Source organism: Pelobates fuscus, chromosome 5, assembly GCF_036172605.1.
Source record: "Pelobates fuscus isolate aPelFus1 chromosome 5, aPelFus1.pri, whole genome shotgun sequence".
In the NCBI taxonomy this organism is placed as follows: Eukaryota; Metazoa; Chordata; class Amphibia; order Anura; family Pelobatidae; genus Pelobates; species Pelobates fuscus.
The window spans coordinates 43,337,422-43,350,110 of NC_086321.1; positions in this window are offsets into that span (position 1 = coordinate 43,337,422).

Genomic DNA, 12,689 nt, shown 5'->3' on the forward strand with positions numbered 1-12,689 from the left:
ACCCGCCTCTCTGAGGAGGAAAGACAGCACAGGAGAAGAGAGGGTTTGTGTATGTATTGTGGAGCCAAGGGTCATTTACTCTCGAACTGTTCTAACCGCCCGGGAAACGCTCGCACCTAAGTCTCTCTAGAGGACAGGCCTTGGGTGTTTCTATTTTGTCCTCTACTCCTGATTATAAAGATCACAGGCTTCTGCTACCAGTTTCCTTAACTTGGGGGAAGGAAGTAGTAAGGGCTATGGCATTGATAGATTCCGGTGCTGCTGAGAATTTTATCGACCAAGCCTTTGCTAGTAAGAACAATTTCCCATCCCAGCTAAGGGAGACACCTTTGGCCGTTGAGGCCATAGATGGTAGACCACTACTAGACCCTGTTATCTTTCGTGAGACCATACCCATTAATTTAAATGTTGGTATCCTACACGTGGAGAATTTATCTCTTCTGCTCATTTCGTCTCCTTCCGTTCCCATAGTTCTGGGGTACCCATGGTTGAAAAAACATAACCCTATTATCGATTGGGAGTTAGGAGAGATACTCTCGTGGGGCCAGGGCTGCCAGGATCGGTGTTTGTGCAAGGTTTCTCCATTAGCTAATATTAACATACCGGAGAATCCTACTCAGTCCACAGAAAGACAAATACCAGACCTTTACCTAGACTTAAGGGCAGTGTTTGACAAGAAGAATGCCGATTCTTTGCCTCCACACAGGTCATTTGACTGTAAGATTAAGCTTCTACCCGGCACTATGCCTCCGAGGGGCCATGTATATCCTTTGTCTGTTCAGGAAAACTCGGTTCTAGAGGAGTATATTCGGGAGAATTTAGAAAAGGGATTCATCAGGAGGTCTTCTTCTCCGGCCGGGGCTGGGTTCTTTTTCATTAAGAAGAAGGATGGCACGCTGAGACCTTGTATCGATTACCGAGGCTTGAATAAAATAACTGTCAGAAATGCCTATCCTATCCCACTGATTACCGAGTTATTTGATCGTCTTAAGGGCTCCAAAATCTTCACCAAGTTAGATCTCAGAGGGGCTTACAATTTGGTGAGAATCCAGCAAGGTCACGAGTGGATGACGGCATTCAATACCCGGTATGGCCATTACGAATACACTGTGATGCCATTTGGACTATGCAATGCTCCTGCAGTATTTAAAGATTTGATTAATGAGGTACTTAGGGAGTTTCAGCATGATTGTGTTATCGTTTACCTGGACGACATACTAATACACTCTAAGGAGATTGAGACTCACCATAGACAGGTCAGAAAGGTATTACACAAGCTGCTGCAACATGGTCTATATTGCAAATTGGAGAAGTGCAGTTTTGATCAGTCTCAGGTAGACTTTCTTGGATACGTGATTTCTGGGGAAGGTTTTAAAATGGATCCTGTAAAACTTCAATCTATTTTAGACTGGCCCTTGCCCAAAGGACTCAAGGCTATCCAAAGGTTTATTGGTTTTTCCAACTACTATAGGCGCTTCATTAAAGGATACTCCTCTATCATTGTGCCTATTACCAATATGACCAAACAAGGGGCTGATACTAAGTTCTGGTCTAAGGAGGCTCTGGGTGCTTTCAAGACTCTCAAGGAACTTTTTGCCTCGGCTCCCATTCTAGTCCATCCTGATACGACTCTGCCTTTCTTGCTCGAGGTCGATGCCTCTGAGACAGCAGTTGGGGCTGTTCTGTCTCAAAGGTTAGGGGTGGATAAACCGTTACACCCTTGTGGTTTCTTCTCTAAGAAATTTTCTGGGCCTGAGAGCAGATATGACATCGGGGAAAGGGAACTGTTAGCAGTCATTAAAGCCTTAAAGGAGTGGAGACATTTGTTGGAGGGGACCCTACACCCTATTACGATTTTGACGGACCACAAAAACTTGTCCTATATTGGGGAGGCTAAGCGCTTATCCTCTAGACAAGCTCGTTGGTCCTTATTCCTGACTCACTTCAATTATGTACTGACTTACAGACCTGGTTCTAAAAACTCTAAAGCCGATGCATTATCTCGCCAATATGAACCTTCTACTGTACCTGAACCAGTTCTTTCTTCTATAGTTCCGAAATGCAATATCATTGCTAATACGAATCTCAGGATTCATTCTCCATTATTGGCCGAGATCATTAAGTTGCAACATCTAGCACCTAAACAGACTCCTGCGGGCCGTCATTTCGTTCCTCCTGCTCTTCAACTGGAACTTTTACAGTGTTTACATAATAGCAAGATGGCGGGACATCCTGGTATTCGCAAGACTTACGCGTTGATCTCTAAGGACTTCTGGTGGCCTGCTTTACGGAGGGATATTGAGGAGTTCATCGCTGCATGTGAAGTTTGTACTAAAACCAAACAACCCCATACGCTTCCATGTGGATTCCTGCAACCCTTGGAGGTTCCAGAAAGACCATGGTCCTGTTTGGCCATGGACTTTATTGTCGATCTACCTATCTCTAAAAGACAGACTGTTATCCTCACCGTGGTTGACAGGTTTACTAAGATGGCACACTTCATTCCCCTGCCTAAACTCCCGTCTTCTCCCGAATTGGCAGAGATATTCGCTAAGGAGATTTTTCGCCTACATGGGATACCCTCTCAAATTGTATCGGACAGAGGCTCCCAATTTGTTTCCCGCTTTTGGAGGTCCTTCTGCTCTCAACTTGGTATTAAATTAAACTTTTCTTCTGCCTATCATCCTCAGTCTAACGGAGCTGCTGAACGTACCAACCAGAAAATTGAACAATATTTACGATGCTTTGTTTCTGAACACCAGGATGATTGGGTCGGTTTGATTCCTTGGGCGGAGTTTGCACACAACAATCTCGTTTGCGATTCTACTCATTCAAGCCCCTTCTTCATGAATTATGGTTTTCATCCGTCTATTCTTCCTTCGGATTCTCCTTCCCAGGGGGTACCGTCGGTTGATGTTCATGTTGCCAATTTGAGGAAGTTGTGGGATCAAACTCGACAAATCCTTGTGCACAACTCTATGTTGGTCAAGAAACACGCTGATAAACGTAGAAGGGCGGCTCCGGTCTTTGTTCCTGGTGATAGGGTATGGCTGAGCACGAGGAACATCCGTTTAAAAGTGCCCTCCATGAAGTTCGCTCCTCGTTATATTGGACCCTACAGGGTGCTGACCCGTATCAATCCAGTTGCGTATCGTTTAGCTCTTCCTAATACCTTACGCATCCCGAACTCGTTTCACGTTTCATTGCTGAAACCACTCATATGTAACAGATTTTCCTCCACAATAGCCCCTCCTCGCTCCGTTCAGGTGGAGGGTCAGGAGGAGTATGAGGTTAACTCTATTATTGATTCTCGAATCTCCCGGGGGAGAGTACAATATCTGGTTGATTGGAAGGGATATGGTCCTGAGGAGAGGAGTTGGGTACCTCAGGAGGATGTTCATGCTCCCCGTCTCCGCAGGGCGTATCACTCTCGCTTCCCATCTCGTCCCGGTTCATTCCGCCCGGTGGGCGTATCTGAGAGGGGGGGTACTGTCAGGGTACCTGTGGTCTCTACCTCCGAAAGAGGTAGAGACTTAGCTGTTCCTCCATGCAGACGGTCTGATGGCTCCCTTCCCCGCGGTCTATCCGGTCATGCTAGGCCGGCCGCGAGGGAGTGACTGCCTTTTACAGCATCTAGGCAGGAAGTAGTCATCAGGACACTCCCCCGGAACGACCTGTCAGTCAATTGCTGCAGGACCAATCAGGACGCCTCGGAGGCGTGGTTACTGCTCTGAACAGGGTATTTAACAGAGCTTCTTTCATTAGCTCATTGCCCTGTCATGGTTCTAGCTTGTTCTAGTCACTCAGTGCTTGTGTATTCTATTATCCCTTTTGGTTTTGACCCGGCTTGTTTACCTTACTCTGCTTATCTCTGTTACCCTTGATTCGGCTTGTCTCTCGCTTACCTGTCTTCTGTTACCCTCGACCTCGGCTTGTCTTTGACCATTCTATACTGTACTACTTACGTTAGTCCGGCCATTCTAAGGTCCGGTATACGTATCTGGCTACTGTTTGTACTCTGCGTGTTGGATCCCTGTCCCGATCCTGACACTATGACAGCAATATCTTCCTGGTACAGAAGAAAACTGACAATTTCTGCCCATTCATCAACCTGCAAGACCTCATAGCTCATGTGAGATACGTAATTTCAAAATGGAAGCCATACACTTTTTAAGAGACCTTCTTCAAGAAGTGGACTGGTTCACAAGACTGTACCTATCGGTCCTGATGGACCTACTGGAATCGTTTGGTTTCGTAGCGAATAGACGGAAATCTGCGATGGTTCCTTCTCAGATGGTCCAGTTCTTGGGGCTCAAAATATACTCTTTGTCTTGCACCCTGAAGCTGCCCTCTTCGAAGCTTTTCGCTATCCGCAAGAAGATTCACAGGGTACTAAGCTGTGACACTATGCTTCTCCGCACGCTCGCCTGGATCGTCCTTCTCCATCCAGACTATCTTTTCCGAGCCCGCTGCACTACCGGGCCATGCAATGCCTCAAGCCCAGGTTTCTTCAGGGAAATTCCACCTATGACCAACCATTACCGGTAATGAATGAGGTGCGAGGAGAACTCCAATGGTGCTTGGACAGCATGCAGGCCAGTAACGACCGTGCCATTTTAGGCGACAAAACGGATTTCATCCTGGAGTGAGACGCCAGCCTGTAGGACTTGGGAGCAACCTGCAAGAGTGCGTCCACGGGAGGCGTATGGACGACTCAGGAGCTCTCCCTTCACACCAACTGCCTGGAATTCCTTAGCTATTCGCTGTCTGGTAAAGGGAAAGTCCCATTGTTGCATTCTGCTCTGGATGGATAATGTGTGGGCAGTGCGCTATTTCAATCGCATTGGGCGGCGCCCACTCTCGCCTCCTGTCTGACATCACTAAGGACATCTTTGAATTTCGCCTACCTCACAGGATCTCCCTGAGGGCAGAGTACCTCCCGGAGGAGACCAATCTCACCGCGGATTGGTTCTCCCATCATTGGAGGGACAGCCAGGGGCGTATTAGCCGCGAGGCAAACAAGGCATTTGCCTTGGGCGGCATTTTCCAGGGAGCGGCAAAAAACGCCGCCCCCAAATGCCCAAGGCAAATGTCTTGTTAGCCTTGTGGCTAACAGACATGCTGGGCTGGTTGCTGGGCGGCCGGCAAGGGAGCTCTTCCCCTGAGCTCTCTGCTCAGCTCCCTCGCGCGCCGCCCGCAGAGTGAGACTGGGAGCCGGAATATGACGTCATATTCCGGCTCCGCCTCCCAGCCTCACTCTGCGGGCGGCGCGCGAGGGAGCTGAGCAGAGAGCTCAGGGGAAGAGCTCCCTCGCCGGCCGCCCAGCCTGCCCGCCAGTGCCGCCCTGCAGCCACTAGACCACCAGGGAATGGGAGAACCCCCCCACCCCCAGCATTCCCAAAGGTAAGGAGGCTGGGGGGGGGAGTAAATAAAAAAAAAATGTGTTAATGTGAGTGTGTGTGTGTGTGTCTCTGACTGTGTGTGTCTGATAGTGTGTGTGTGTGTGTGTCTCTGACTGTGTGTGTCTGATAGTGTGTGTGTGTGTGTGTGTGTGTCTGATGTGCATTAGGGCAGTGGAGGCGTCATCCTCTCTACCCAATGGCTCAAACGTGAGCTTGAATTCGGCAAGGAATTCCTGGTAATTATGAGCTATGCTCCGATTACTCTCCCACAACAGATTAGCCCAGGCAAGGGCCTCACCCTTTAATTGATTCATTAGATAACCAATTTTTGCTCTGTCCGTGGGGAACGACCCTGGTGAGGCCTCAAAATGGTACACCACCTGATTAAGAAAACCCCTGCATTCCTGGATATTGCCATCAAACTGTAGGGATGGCGATAAGGAGATACTAGGAGTCCTATTAACAGTGGGTGGAGGTACACAGGGTAGAGGTGCTATAGGAGGAGACGCTGCAGGCTGCAGATGCGCCGTTCTAGCGAGAAGCGTTCTGAAAGCCTGAGCGAATGGATCCATGCGGTGATCATTCTCCTCTAATTGCCTCTCGCAAGCAGCTATGTGCTGACACAGTTCTACAGGATCTATGGCCATGTTGTAATGTCAGGATTACTGTTTTATCCAGCACGTAGAACTGTATAGCACGGATGACAAATAAGTAACGTATTACCGGTCCTTAGAATGGCCGGATTTAACGTACATAGAATAGTCAAAATACTAGCCGAGGTCAGGGAACACAGAAAGGGACGCAGCGATGAGGAAAGCCAGGAGTCAGGATACCAGAATATAAAGAAGTCAATAAACAAAGCCAAAGTCAAAAACCAGGGAGAAAACTAATAACAGGAACGCGCTCTTGGACAACCACAAGGGAAACCACGACCGGGCACTGAGCAGGATGAGAACTGGGCCTAAATACCCCTCCTTTAGTTCTGATAGCCTGTAACTGGCCTTTGACCCAAAATCAGTTACCAGGTTTCATTTGCATAATTGCTGCTCAGCATTAACCCTTCTGTGGATTAGGTTGCTGCTCGGCACAACTTTTCCTGTGTGGACAGTAAATGTCATTAACCACATTTCTATAAGCGGATGAATACGTGACAGAGAGGTTCACCCACTGGAAGCTGGGTCCTGGTCTTGGGACCAGGGTGGGTGAGGACATGGAGACCCTTAACCAAGCTGCGGCAGTTTGTGGGGTCTATGGTGCTGATGGTGTCTAGTGGAGTGCTTGGAGTCCTTGGTGAGTACTAAGAACATCAATTGGCAGAGGCACCTGTTCATGGTGCCAGGCGGTCCGTCACATTTGGTGGTAGCAGTGGGATGACTTCCTAGTGTGAGGAGAAGCATCCTGCAGACACCCGTTTGATTTTACAAATCGAGGGCAACATTAGCACTCATACAGCCTCACTGTCTACAGAGGACCTCAGCAGAATGGAGCGAGCTGGCCAGCAATCAGCATTCAAACTCAGATGAGAGTGACCTTGAATGGAGGAATATAGCCCGAGAGCGACGCTGGGAAGCGGCCCTGGAAGAGATCCCATTTCAGTGAGGAGAGAGACTCCAAAGTATATACCAGCGTTTGTGGGACCAGGTAGCCCAGTGGAGGCCGCTTCTGTGAGAGCAACCCAGGGCAGAGCGGGTAAGATGCCTGGAATCCCTAGTGGAGCGGGAACTGATACTAGATAATTCCTACCAGACGCTGTGGTGGCACACAGTACAGCAGGATGCCTGGCTGTTGGAGGGCACTTCGCCGGAAGGGAAGGACTACGGTGGCCCCGGCCTGTTATGGAGGGCCCTTGAGGAGGACAACGACTTTGGCAGTCCTACTCAGTCACGACGCTGGGCCATTTATGCCTACCGGAATGCTGTGCTGCAGTATCCCTCAGTACTGACGCAGTTCAGTTACCAGACAGTGGCACAGAACAGGAGAGGTAGGTGGCAGACCCAGACCTGCCACCCTACAGCTGGGAAGACCCGGCCAAGGTACCCCCTACTTCACTACCAGCTGCAGAAGAAGGGGACATCATAGATCTGTCCTGGGAAGACATCCTGTAGGGCCGGTCTCTCCACCGGCCCTACAGGGATGCTTGGCAGCCGGCCCAGATCCCCAACTACAGCCGGAGTTACGGGGAGTGAGAATAAATCTCGACATGATTACTTGCTTAGCATTTCAGAAGCATCTCCAGCCATCAATGGGGTGGGTTGGAGGTACTGCAGAACTTATCATGGCAGACATGTCACTTTTCTTTTTAATACACATTTATCATTAGTCCTTGCTACAATAATAGATTAGATATTTTTTTAGAGCAGCAAAAAGTGTATGATGTACTGCCCGACCTGCCTCTAGGGACCTGGCTGCATTGATGGCTACTTACCTAAATGTTCAATACTTTCATCATTTAATATCTCTGTCATAGAGAGAAACTGGAGGTTATGCAGATTCTGCAGTTGTTGTATAAACAAAATAGCAGCATCCACCATTCCTTCACCCTTTGGTAGCAGCAGCTTCTCCAGGTAAACTAAACAAGTGACCCCCAAGGCAACAGCTGAAATAAAACCATTGTTTAGATTAGTTACATTTATTGTCTTGCAATTCGTTTAACCATACACTGATTTGGGATTTGCCTCTACAACAGCAAAACATTCAGCTTGTAATAGTAATACCCAGTCACAGCTCCCGGTCTCGTTAGTGCCTCGCTGCACTCTCCGGCCTTCGTATATAGAACCTTGATGGAGAGAACTCACAGGACTCAATATATTTCAAAAAGTGCTTTTTATTTCAGCAACAAGTAATTATATCCAGAGTTTCAACGTTTCAGTCCAACCGGACTTTTACAAAGACAATTTAACAGTGATACAAAAATCATTTAGATATGCAGTGCTCAATTGTTCATTGGAGGGTGAAAATGAAAAAGAGATTAAGTGATGTCATTAGTGACGTCTCTCATTTCAAAAAACATCATCAGTGTAATTATCCCAATACTCCACAGGAGTGAGTGATTAGGTATAGAAAAGGAAACAAAGTATAAAGGAATTATATACATCTATTTACACAATATAGAGATGGTTGTAGGGATATTGTTAGGACACTCTCGAAACAGAATTTTCCACCATAACCGATAAGGAAATTTCAAAATTATACCAAAACGTTATCTATATTTCTTGAGTGCCTATTAACAAAAATATCCATAACAATCAAAGAGTCTAACTCCCAACACCGAGGACTTGTCCCACTATGTGCCAGTTAATATTCAGGAATTTGTGAATACACAGGAGAGGCATCAAGTAATCACAGTATTATTCTACTGTGCAATAACTTAGTTAGAATACATACTCGTTACATTTGTAGCAAAGTAGATGGCAACTGTTCATCATCATTTTTCATATTGTATCAATACTATCTTACATGATTACGTTTATTCTATACATGGGATTGCTACCATTCTGAGAATACACATTTCCGACAAAATTCCTACTCAAGAAGAACACTTAAGTGAATAATTTAGCAAATTCATTGAGAACTTAATTAAAAGAGAATTAATTAGAACATTTAATCACATCAGCTAAAGCATTTAATCACATAAGCTGAATTAATTATTCAATAGAAAGATTGGCTAGAACCATTGGTTAAAAAGCATGAAAGAGAACTGTCTATCATGAAATATATTAGGCATTATCTTTTTGGCAAAAAACAATATAATGGGTTCTTCTCATTGAGTCCACGGGGGGATAGCGTATTAAGTGTGTGTATCCAGAACGCCTAACCTTAGCAGCAGTCGTATATCTCTGTTCCCACCTCTCGTTGGTACCGGAACGTGATCTATGCCCATAAATCTCAAACAGGGTAAGGTATGTCCTGCCTCTAGAAAGTGTCAGGCCACAGGGGTATTCGCAGAGTTGTATATAGCCACTGTGTCTTCTCATCCTTTCTCTCAAATCATTTGATGTCTTACCCACGTAAACCAGTCTACATGGGCACACAATCCAATATACAACATATGTTGTTCTACAGGTAATTCTATAGCTAATCTTATATTTCTTCCCAGATCTCGAGTGAAAATATTATTTTCCGGGGGTCATAAAGTTGCAGGCTGTGCATTTAAGAAATCTGAAACAGCAAGTTGATACTCTCAGATTGTTGCTGAATTTTTGCAAAGTGGTCTGTATGAACTAAGAAATTCTTCCCCCTCCTATAGCTCATAATCGGGTCTTGTTGAAAGGAAGGTGGTAGGGATGTATCCTTATTGAGTATCCCCCAGTTCTCACAGTTAATAGAGGGGATTCAGCATGTAAGGCTTGCGGGAAGATCAGTCGATTACATATCCCGCATTGCATCGGTTGTTCTGTGATGGATTTCTGTGCCTGCTCCATCGCTCAATTCAGAATTGATTTTAAGTACCCCCTCTCAAGGAATTTTTGATACATGTGACCCAATTGATTTGTGGCCAAAACAGGGTCGGAATTGTTCCGTATCACCCTCAAGAATTGAGAGATAGGTAAGGATTCTTTAAGTTTTTTCGGATAGAAACTTTAAGCGTGTAAGATTGCATTTCTGTCACTAGTTTTGGAATATAAAGTGTATCCCAATTTATTGGCCTTGATGAAGATTCGAAGATCCAGAAAGTCAATTTGAGATTTATTAAATTGAAAAGTAAATTTTACAGGAGAGTTCATCATATTTAATGAATTCATCATGGACACAAATGATTGTTCATCTTCTTTACATAGGATGAGGATATCGTCTATAAAGCGAAGGTATTTTACAATTCGTTCACCATATTTGGCCAGGATAGATTTCGCTTCAAAAGAGTGCATGTATGCATTAGCGTACATCAGAGCCATGGGTGCTCCTATGGATGCTCCAGTTAGTTGAATGTAAAATCCAGACTCCAAATAATTCAAGGTTAAACACAGTTGTAATAATTCCATAATATATTCAATGGGAGGAGAAATCGTGACATCATGGTTCAATTATACATCACTCATCGCCTGTATGCCTTCATCATGGGGTATTATTGTGTATAGGCTACTGACATCAATGGTGGCCAGTAGAATCCCTTCATTAGGTAATACAATATAATGTACTGTCACTGTGTCTTTCACACATGTTGTTAACAGCATGATCGGTGCTTTAAACTTATTATCAAGCCACTTGCCAATTGGTTCTAGTAGACCTCCTATTGCCGAGACAATAGGTCGACTACGCGGGTATAGTGGGTCTTTGTGCACCTTGGGAAGAGTATAAATTATTGGATATTGAGTGTGTGTTTCAAATAAAAAATCTAATTCACCTTGAGACAGGTATCCAGCTTCCAGACCTCTTGTTAGTGTTCCCTTGATGATATTGCTGAACTCAAGAGAGGGATAATTTGCTGTATATCGATACACCTTAGGGTCTGACAATTGTCCCATTATTTCAGATTTGTAGTCCTCATACTGCATAATGACGATAGCTCCACCTTTATCAGCCGGGCGAATCACTATTGATAGGTCATTTGCTAAATCATTTAGAGCTTCACGTTCATATTTAGAAATGTTGGCATTGGTGGTATATTTTTGTTGAATAACTTCATAGTATCAATTTTGATATTGTGTGCAAATACTTTCAACGATGCATTGTTGGAGGAGGGATCAACAGTACTTCATAGTTTACATGTTGCATTCTTCTTATCTTGAAGTGGTTAAGATTTAAAGTACTCAGCTAATTTCAATTTACGATTGAATTTGAACTGATCTATATCCCATTCAAAGCTGTCAGCCCTAGTCGTTGGGACAAATGAAAAACCTTTGGATAGCAAGTTAATTTCAATATCAGTCAGAGTTCTGTGTGAAAGGTTAATGATAGGACTATCTAGTACCTTCTGGGTGGTTGACCTCTGGGTCCCATACTTCTTCCCCTTCTGGCCTCTCCTGGTGACGTCCCGGTAGAAAGATGGCAACATTGTTTGCTAATTTAAGAAGTAAACCTTTTTGAAGAACTCAATTAAGATACATATGTATTTTGTGTGTTCTGTTATTAGTGCATTTATTTATGCATAGGATGAGTCTGATATGCAAATGGTGTAGATTTCCTTAGTAATGGCCTGCGTGAGTTAACACCTATTAGAGACCTGAGTGGGAACTATCAATAAGTCAAGCTATTAGGTCTTTATCCATTCTCCTTTGTGGACTTTATGCCAAGATATCGGAAGTGCCATTACACCAAACATCTACTCAATACAGGGCGTTGCAGATTTTGTTTTGCAAAAAATCTTGTCTTTGGACATAATATACTAAATCACTGAGAAAGTACCTTCCGGGCATGAAACGTGTAAGCATCTCCCTGTCAGTGCCGTTCTCTGTGCACTGGTGTGTGATTTAAGAGCAAAAAATGCACCTTGGATTTTGCTCGCCCGGTCGAACCTGAATGAGTATTTCTTTTGGGACCCGGTGTTGCAGTTCCATAGTTTTTACTGGTTGGAGAACCCACCTTTCTGGAACCAGATGGTAAGTACGTATGGATATCTATTTACAGCTATGTGCTTTGATTTTGGGCTGAACCTGTTCTAGTTTAGTAGTAATTTTGTTCTGAAAATCAAAATGAGTGTGATTTGTAAGGGAAGGTGATAATGCAAAGAGGAAAAAAATCAGTTTCTGTGTATTTTGCTTGAAGTGTGAACCAGGTTCAATACCTTAAGATAACTTTCTGTATTATTCCTACTGGAAGGGTTTCATTCTGTCCCTTTACAAATTGGAAGAGGGACTGCCATTGGCACTGCCTCCATCACTCTCCAAATGCAGAAACCTTTGTAGGTAACCTTAATAGCTACGTTAGCAGTGGGGTAGGAGAGAGAGCTCTGAGTACAGTGATACATTAGAGGAATTCTTTACAGTGTGAAGAGCACTTTGTACTTCTTTAGAAGGTGATTTTTGTTTGGTTTTCTGTGACACTGCATTAGTTTGAAGACTGCCAAGAATACTGTAAGAAAATTATTTTCGGTGGTAAAGAGCCTCGTATATGATAAACCAGATTACCATAGACTTCAATTTAGAGATCTCTACTTAAACCTGAACCTTTATTGATTGCAGCGCTGGGGGAGCCTCAAATAAATGACAATCACACCGGTTCATAAAGAAGTGCCCAAGATTTTAATGCAAAGCAACATTATAAAGTGTATTCATGTCTAGGGGCGTGATGTAACTTTGTACCAAACAAAAGTTAACAAACATTCAGAGCACTACATTTTGGGGGCCATAA